The 9,468-nt window shown below is 39.4% G+C and overlaps 1 protein-coding gene across 4 annotated transcripts in view; it reads left to right on the top strand.

Annotated features, from left to right (window-relative positions):
• The first annotated feature begins 5,701 nt into the window (after positions 1-5,701).
• The window catches only part of CCDC102B (coiled-coil domain containing 102B), a 291,274-nt gene continuing 287,507 nt past the window's right edge, over positions 5,702-9,468 (top strand). For all 4 annotated transcript variants that reach the window (XM_060405587.1, XM_004020403.5, XM_060405586.1 and 1 more), the window contains exon 1: positions 5,702-5,753. The gene's annotated coding sequence lies outside the window, so the exon portion shown is untranslated. The remainder of the gene's footprint in view (positions 5,754-9,468) is intronic.

Here is a 9,468-nt window from a genome sequence, read left to right as displayed (position 1 = left end):
GAAATGGAAATTATTGTCTCACAGTGTCCAGAATTTCTTTACAAGCACAACATACAATTTGTAATACAAAGCCAACTCTATTTGTATTTTTTAAATTGAGGGAAAAGTTAAGGCAAAAGATGTAATAAAAGTAAATCAGATCCCTGATAGAACATATTTTAAAAAGAAGAGGCCCTGGTATCAGACAGACCTCAAAATCACGTTTCTGAGAATGTCAGTCCCTTCATTCATAAAACATTACTAAGGCAATTATATGTTGCTTTAGGATAACTTACAAATACTGTTAATGATATTAAAATTGTAACAATTAAAAGTTAACAAAATAGCTGAATCCGAGGTCCATAGGAAAATCTTTTCCATTTGTCATACTTTGTCAATATTTCTGTTTTTCTTACTCGGTCAGTGAGAGGCATACACGTGTAATGTTTGGCACTATTCTTTCAATTATAAAAACAGAAAAAATTAGAAAAAAATTTTAAATCACAAACACTAGTTCACTGTTTCAGAGTATATCTTTCTAATTCATTTTCTCTACAAGTTGCCCCATCTTGAGATACCCTCATTAATTTTGTTTTCTTCATTGCTTTTATAGGTCATCCATACATTTATTCACCTATCCATTTATACCTTCGTTTGTTTCCTCATTGACTTATTTTCCTATTTGCAAAAGATTGGAAGACAAACACAGCATTATATCCTTAAGAAATTTACAAGACTTCCTTGGTGATCCAGTGGTTAAGAATCCACCCACCAACACAGGGGTCATGGGTTGGACCCCTGGTTGGGGAGGATCCCATATGCCCTGGGGAAACTAAGCCCATGCACCACAACTGCTGAGCCCACGTTCTAGAGCTCCTGCTCTGCCAAGAGAAGCCACCAGGACTAGAATAGATCCTGTTCACTGCAGCAGGAGAAAGCCGGTGCGCAACGACGAAGACCCAGCACAGCTGAAATAAACAAAATGTTTTAAAAAATAAAAATAATAAAGAAATTCACAGTTAGCTGAGGAAACACACATGTAAATAAGTCATGAACATCGCCTTTGGCTGCAGCTTCAACTCTTTCCGTGGGAATCAGGAAAGGCCTCGCGGAGACGGTGAGAAACAGCTGTAAAACTGGGTAAAGGTTGCTGTGGGGGTTTTCAGTTTCATGGTTTCTTCAGCCTTCCTCGACTAGGTGATAAGGATCCCGAGGAAAGTCCGTTCTGATGAGGACTTACTCCCCATGGTTCCTGCAGTTAGATGCCGTTACAGCTCTTTATTGGCCCGCAGCTCCCATGCTAATAAAGAAGGCCGGAGGAGAAACCTGATGCCAGTGGGTTACACAGATGACTTCTCTTCTCCTCCCATCCCCAAAGTGCACACGAGCCAACCGCCGTCCCAGCTCCTCCTGCCCTTCCCACTGTGACTCCCATCTAAGTCCTGACCTCGTGACCTTACAATCAGTTAAAGAATGCGTCTCTGGGCTTCCCTGGTGGCTCAGTAGAAAAGAATCCTGCTGCCGATGCGGGAGAAGCAGGTATGATCCCTGATCTGGGAAGATCCCCCGAGCTTCGGAGCAGCTAAGCCCGAGCGCCACAACTACTGAGCCTGTGCTCTAGAGCCCAGGAGCCTCAACTACTGAGCCGTGCGCCCTAGAGCCCCTGGTCCACAGCAAGAGAAGCCAACTCCGAGAAGCCCCTGCTCCCCGAGACTAGAGAGGCCTGTGCAGCAGTGAAGACCCAGCACTGCTGCTACTGCTGCTAGGTCGCGTCAGTCGTGTCCGACTCCGTGCGACCCCATAGATGGCAGCCCGCCAGGCTCCCCCGTCCCTGGGATTCTCCAGGCAAGAACACTGGAGTGGGTTGCCATTTCCTTCTCCAATGCAGGAAAGTGAAAAGTGAAAGTGAATTCACTCACTCGTGTCCTACTCTTAGGGACCCCATGGACTGCAGCCTACCAGGCTCCTCCATCCATGGGATTTTCCAGACAAGAGTACTGGAGTGGGGTGCCATTGCTTTCTCTGGAAGACCCAGCACAGCTAAAATTAAATAAACACGTGAAAAAGAAAAGAAAAAAAGACTGCTTCTCCACTTCGAGCCTCCTGTCCTTGTTCAGGGAAGGAAGAAGAGAGAATGAAGAGGCAGCCCCATGAGCAAGACAAAGCTTCCCCAAAACTGTTCTTCAGACTCTCACTTGCATCTCACTGGTAACGTCCTATCGTGTGGCCGAGTGTGTTCATACTGGGAGTCTTGGTAACATAAGGTGTTTTTTTGTTCTGCTTTTTAAGCTGACTACACTGTTGCCCCAAACAAAAATACAAATTGTTTTCGTAAGGAGGAAGTAGAGAAATAATATTGGTGAACAAATATCAGAATGCACCGGGAAGACCTAACATATAAAGTGAAACTGGAATACACACAAAAATCAGCTTTCAATGATGTCTGCAGAGTGCCTTAAGCTATTGTGAACTGGCCAGCAAATTGTGAAAACTCCAAGGCTGAATTTTCTCCTCTTTTTTAACTAGATGCCTCTTCCTTTTTATGGGATATGGAATGTTAACATAATGGGGTGTGTGTGTGTGTGTGTGTGTGTGTGTGTGTGTGTGTGATAAGGTATAGTGGCAGTGCACTCTCTGAACTAAGATGGAGGTGAGGGACAGCCTTGTTTCTACGATGCTGAAAGGTACCATGCTATTAGTCAACAAAGCATTTGTGAGCCAGGTTAGGCAATAAGGACAAAGCAGGACACCTACTCCACTTTCTGACCCCAAGGAAAGTAAAGCTGTGTGGAACAAGAGAACCTTCACTTGACAGTTCCAACTGAGACAGTGCCTCCATACACAGTCAGATTTTACTGGCTTAATTTACAAATTTGCCAGTAAAATAATTGATGTGTTAAAACATTAATCTGATTGGTGTGAATTCAAAAGAGCTGGGGGAGATGAAGTGGAGATAGACAAATAGACATTCTTTCAGGCTTTGCTTTTAAAGTGTGTTGTCACATTCAAAGGGTGAAGAGGAGTGAGGACTCAGGAATAATAAAATTGTTTCTAGCTCGAGAGACTGGATGGTGACATACAAGACTAAACATTAATAAAGAAATGTTGCATTCTGGCAAATGTATTTTGAAGAAGGAATTTGATAAGATGGTTAAAAATCATTAGAGATTTCAAATAGCAGGAGTATTAGAAATAAGCAACTGTAACTCTTACTAAGGGCTTGCCAGGTGGCGTTCATGATAAAGAACCCACCTGCCAATTCAAGAGATATAAAAGGTGTGGGTTTGAGCCCTGGGTCAGGAAGATCCCCTGGAAGAGGGCATGGCAACCCACTCCAGCATTCATGCCTGGAGAATCCCATGGACAGAGGAGCCTGGTGGGCTACCAGCCACTGGGTCTCAAAGGATCAAACATGACTGAAGCGACTTGACGTACACAACATAAACTCTTACTAAAGATGTAGAGGAACAAGCTTGGAGTCAGAGAGATCATTTAGGAAGACACTGCAGTGATCCAGACAGGTTATAGCAGTTACCTGAACCAGGACTGTTGCAGGGGCACGAGAGAGGACTGGGCAGATTACTGAAGTAAAATCAAAAGCAAATGATGCTGCATTGAATACAGATAGAAGTCAAGGATGATGTCTAGAATATTTTTTTAGCTAAGTGTTAGACAGGTTGGCATAACTGAGGCAAACAATACAGCTAGTCCATGGAAAGATGATGATTTCAGTTTTAAATAACTTGATGCTATATTGTCATCTTTCCTAGTAGCAGAGTATAGTGTGATGATATATATGAGTGTTGGAGACTCAGAAGAGGATTGGATCCAAATGTCAGTATTTGGAAATATTACAATATTCGGAAGGAAAGGTGATCATTGAAACCATTAGAATGGGTGACATTATCCAGAAAGGTAATAGATTTACATGAAGACACACTGAAGGATGTAAGGATGAGGGGGAAAAGAAAAGTGAGTGGTCACACGGGAGACCAGGAAGATGTAGTGCTGAGATCTGAGAAGTCTTCACATCGGCGCTGTGGTGAACAATAACAACGGCTACGTAGATGCCGAGTAGCACGGAGACTGAGAGGAGTCTATGAAATTAAAAAAAAAAAAAAATAGTGCCTGTGTGTGAATGCGTGTGTGCAGAGGGGCAAGTATGTGTTTTCAGAGACAGTCACTTTGGTGAACTAAAGGGAGTAGTGGACAGATTAAGTGGAGTTCTTAGAAAGAACTGGAAAGAGGTCTTTCAGTCATCTTACCGTGAAACAGAAGAGAATGCTAACTACGAGGGAAGATGACCCACCTGAGAGCAAGACCCACTGGCATACCTGAGACTCGCAGAACTGATGGTGTTTAGGATCCCATGAGGAAAACCCAGAGGAAAGGAGAGTTCAGTGAGAGAAGGGTATAGTGACTGAGCACATCTGAAAAGACAGGATGGAAGGAAACCTCAGAGGGTTCACTTTCTGTGGGGGATTGGTCACCCTCCATTGTATCAGGAAGAATGGAAGGATGCTCTTCACTAGAAAATAGATGACGGATCTGTTACACAGCTGGGACTTCCCCGTATAGCTCAGCACGTAAAGAATCTGCCTGCAATCCAGGAGACATCCCAGACGCAAGTTTGATCCCTGAGTCGGGAAGATCCCCCGCAGAAGGAAATGGCAACGCAGTCCAGTATTCTGGCCTGGAAAATCCCATGGACAGAGGAGCCTGACAGGCTACACAGTCCATGGGGTTGCACAGAGTCAGACATGGCTGAGCGGCTAAGCACAAGCAGGTTATACAGCCAAGAATATTCATCTGAATTAAAAAGAGGAAGAATAAAATCTTTGAAAATATTAACTCCCTAACTTTCAAATGCTGTTTTCATGCTATTTATTAATATAAGAATACAGTGACTGTGTTTCTTCTGCCCTCTCCTCTGAAAAAAACTTTGGACGTTCTATGCTGTTAGTTAATTCAACTAGAAAAAAACTTGTGTGTGTGTGTGTGGTCTGCCGTCACCCATTCATCAGGACACTTCCTGACAGCTGCATCATGTCGCAGGAAGGTCACTCCATTTGTTTTTTGTCCCACCCCCCACCCCGACCCGACCCCACCCAGGGCAAGGGCCAGAGAGCTCTCTGGGGGCCCAGGAGACTGCAGCTCACAGTTCTTGCCTACATGAATGAAATCAAAGGTTCTGACATACCTTTCTGTATCTTGATTTCTATACCCAAGTAGTTTATTACATATCCTTTTTTCTTTGGGGGCACAATCTAATAAAGATCAGATTGAACCAATGATGCTTCCTTTTGTTCCTGTCATCTGCATTATAATCTTTCTTTAAATCTTTTACGGATAGATTCTTTTTGCTTTGCCAATTTTTCTGTTACTGCTGCAAGTTAAGCAAATTGCTATTAAACATTAAACACACTGGTGGGTGATGAAGGGGTGTGTGTTTCTCCCTTTATTATGCATAGTAAAATTTCAAATAGGTTGTGTAGAAGCATTAGATTACGGTGCTGAGTTAGGGACACTAAAACGATTTCCTTTTGGATCGCTCACTTGTGATCCACGGAGGGTGTTGTGGTATTGGTTTTGATAAAACTTCACAACCAATTGGAACCTTCTTCGAGTTAGTGTGGAGTGGCCTTAATGCTGGAAATAATCCTGTTGGCCTGGACCCCAGAGCTATACAGATGAGAAAAGGATGCAGGGAATTCTTCTGTTTACACATGTGTCTGTAACACTGAGCCGCCGGAGCAGCCCAGCCAGCCCAGAGGGTAAGATGCTTAATAACCTTGTGGCTTTTTATTTAATTTTTGTATTTTCCTGCTTGGGTAGAACCTGTGTTGTTCTCGGAGCAAAGAAAAAGACAGTTGCTTATAAGATCCAAAACAAAACTACCATAGGTCTGGGAAACAGAGGGAATGGACGTTTCTTCTTAAAGTGGACTTGATTTCTTCCCTGCCTCTTCTGTTTCCCACGTTGGTATTATTTCTCCTGGCAGCTTGTTACACAATTCCAGTTTTGTAAAAAAACAAAAACAAAAAACAAAAACCAACATACTGTATACTAACAAAACTCAGGTAAGATTTTTCAACTCTAAACTTAGACAGTAAGATAATATGTTGATAATAAGACCTTGTCTTGTAGTTCCAAATGAATGAGTTAGCCAATGTGTTTGAAGTAGTTTATATTCTTAGAGTAAAAATAAAGTAGAATTGCTATGCAAATCCTCCTACGTATGCCTCGTGCATTTAGAGTTATTTTCATTTTGCTGGTCCGTGTGCTGAATTCCTGTCACTGTTAGCAGAAAAGTATACTTTAAACTTAGCACTAATATTGATTTCTCTATGTAAGTTACCTGGGTAGTGTGGAGAAGAGACATAAAATAATACAATCCTATATAAAATAAAAGGAAATGGATATTTAGAGAAAGTCATTACAGAACTGAAGAAAACATAGCCTCTGGGAAGTATTTGCTTATGTTTCCTGCAAAGATAAATTATGAAATGAAGGTTGAGTGGGCAGAGCTGTTAAATAGAAATAAAAAGGAGATATTCTTTTAAAAAATATAATTATAAATGTGCAACATAGCTTTGAAATGCACGGTGATATTTCTTGATATTCTTGCTTACAGGAGCACTAGTTATCCTATTTTCTAAAATCATCTGAATACACATTTGCTAATATTTTTGTGGGATAGAGTATTGTTACAACTTTTGATTAAATATTTTGTTGTTAATTTTATTGTCAAATATCCTCACATATAAATTAGTTTCTAATTCTGACTTTTCTCCATAGTTTTACAGAAGCATTAGATTAGAAAGGAGTCTTGAAAAGCTAGCGATACAACAGTTGCATAAGTTTGGTGTAATTTTGCAATACTGATTTAATATCAACGTGTATTTGAGTATTTGGAAAAATGTTTTACATGAATTGCATTTCCCCCCAAAACTTTAAAAAGTAGCTTCCTTGTGAGATAACATCATTCAGTGGGGTCTCTTTTGAAGCTTTCATGTGTTTTCATTGGATTCAGTATTTGTTTGACACAGGGACATAGTTTGTGGTGCCTCACTATGGGTGTAGCCTTGAAATTTATGATTTTAGAGACACCTTGAAAGAAAAGTCTGGATGCCTGAGTTGAGGTTTAAAAAATCAGTGGAATTTCCACTGTGATAAGAGAACAGACTATGTAGGATTTTAATACCTTTAAACCATGAAATTTCTGCAGCTTCTTTTATCTCCCTGGATATGTTCCAGTGTCTCCTAGTTTATAGTCTATGGGAACTTGAATAGCATTTGTATCCTACTGTTGTGTGAAAATTGTATAAACCTTAATTACATTGAATTGGTTCAGAGTAATTTTCAGGTCCACTGTACCCTTCTACTTTTCTGTTTACTTTTCTTTCTATTAATTTTTGAGCATTTGATACTGAAACTCCAATTAAAAATCTTATCTACTTAAACAAGTGATTGTAATATATAGTGGAACTTACATGTAACTTTGTTCTGTATTTTCCAAGTCTCCTGTAAATCTGCTATCATACTTTCATAATCTAAAAAGGGAAAAAAATCAGTGGAACTTGAATAGTTGCTAAAAACCCCAAAGACTCTTCTACGATGTAGAAGTGATTGGAGCAAAGGATTTTGAGGCAAAAATTAATATAGAGCGAGGTAGGCTAGGGATGAGTAACCCATCTCACTGAAGCAGAAAAAAATATACCTTGTGAGTAGTAGACACTGGGCTCAATAGAAAGCAGGACATTTATTTTGTCCTTACATAATATACAGAGGTGGCAATTACAAATTTCTGAAGATGCAAATTTCTTCTACTCATCCTCTTCTTCCTTCTTCTTCATCATCTTATTCTTCTTAACCATCAGCTTCTTCTTCATCGTTGAAATATTTTCAACATGTAAGTGTGCTTCTGTGTGCAAGGTAATTACATACGTATCTACAAGTTTGACAGCTATGCAATCAAATGAGCTTCATTTTACACAGTATCTTCATGTTATACATGAAGGAATCTGATGTTCAAAAATGTTAGATGATTTCTTTAAAGCTGCAGATATAGTAAGTGAAGCAGGATTCCAAACAACGTCTTTCTGGCTCCAGAGCTCTTCTACTCTGCTGCACTGGTATTTTAGGAATGTAAATCTGGCAGGAGTTAGCGAGATGGTTGGGAGTGGGCTTTGGGGTAAGCGAGCCCCAGGAATGGGTGGTGAGACCACAGGCAGATCAATTCCAGCAACTGTAGACCAAGCCAATCACAGCCCCCTCAGGTGGCCCGCTCTTGCCTTTGGAATAGAAAGAAGAAAATAAGCAGTCTTTACATTTAAGTTGGCTGTTCTCGTATTCAGCTCTTTTGTTTGTCTCGGTTATTTTCTTGAATGTTGTATTCATACTCAAAGAAGGTATATTTTGATTTCTCAAAGGAAATTTCATCTCTGATTTCATCTAATATTACTTATTCACAAATGAAATAAATGAAGTGACTGGAAATGAAATGACATTGGGAACACACTGCCATTCCTTTTTTTTTTTTTTTTTAATGTGGGCTATGAATGAATGCCTAGTGACTGCATCTTCTTAAAATTATGGAGATACAATTATTACCAAAGAAAATTATCCTATAAGTTTTATTTCAGTGGGTGAAGAGCATATATAAAGTTTATACTGCTAATAGATTATGTTGGGAAGAGTGTACAGATAGTAAAAAGAACTTGTTAACAACACTTTCCCCTTCAAATAGCCAAACCTTAAATGTATTATTTCGCTTTTCCTCTAAAGAGCACAGAACTAGTCTCTTCAATAGCATTCATTTCCTTCTCTATTTTTCAGTATTTTTAATGAAATAAAATTATAAAAGTTCCTTATGTTATAATAATGAGTTTTGTATATATATGTATAATTTCTATGATATCATTTTAGAAATGTACTATTTTAGAAACTTGCTATCACTTATAGGCTTTATTGAAGTAATATCTTTTACCAAGCATCCAAAGAGATAAAGATAGTTGAAATGTAAAAATTCATCCTTTTAAACTTGTCATTGTTAAAATTATTTGTCATTTCAAATGCTTTGGTCACTGGCTTTATGATATTATAATTATTTAATTAAATTAAGTAACTAGATCTAGGCTGACTTCCAAGACTCTTTCCCAGAGAGGGGATTTTGTATAGCCCCATCCTCTATGGCTGATTATAGATGCTCATTTATGATCAAGTGTGAATTGAGAATTTGATTATTAAAAAAATGAAATAGGTATTTTATTGGAGAAAATCAGACCATCAAAGAGAAGATGGGTTGGGCTCAAGGCCATTTGACTGATATCATAGCTTTGCAGAAGATTATTCATCTTTCTGTATGTATAAATATTACCTGATTGATTTATAATCAGTGGTATTTGCCAAGAATTGCTGTTAGGTGTAACAAAGATATACAGATATTTGAAATTAACGTTCTGATAGAAGCATTTTTTTGGCATGTGA

This window comes from Ovis aries, chromosome 23, assembly GCF_016772045.2.
Source record: "Ovis aries strain OAR_USU_Benz2616 breed Rambouillet chromosome 23, ARS-UI_Ramb_v3.0, whole genome shotgun sequence".
In the NCBI taxonomy this organism is placed as follows: Eukaryota; Metazoa; Chordata; class Mammalia; order Artiodactyla; family Bovidae; genus Ovis; species Ovis aries.
Note: the sequence above shows the minus strand (reverse complement) of the source record. Positions and strands in the feature narration are given on the sequence as shown.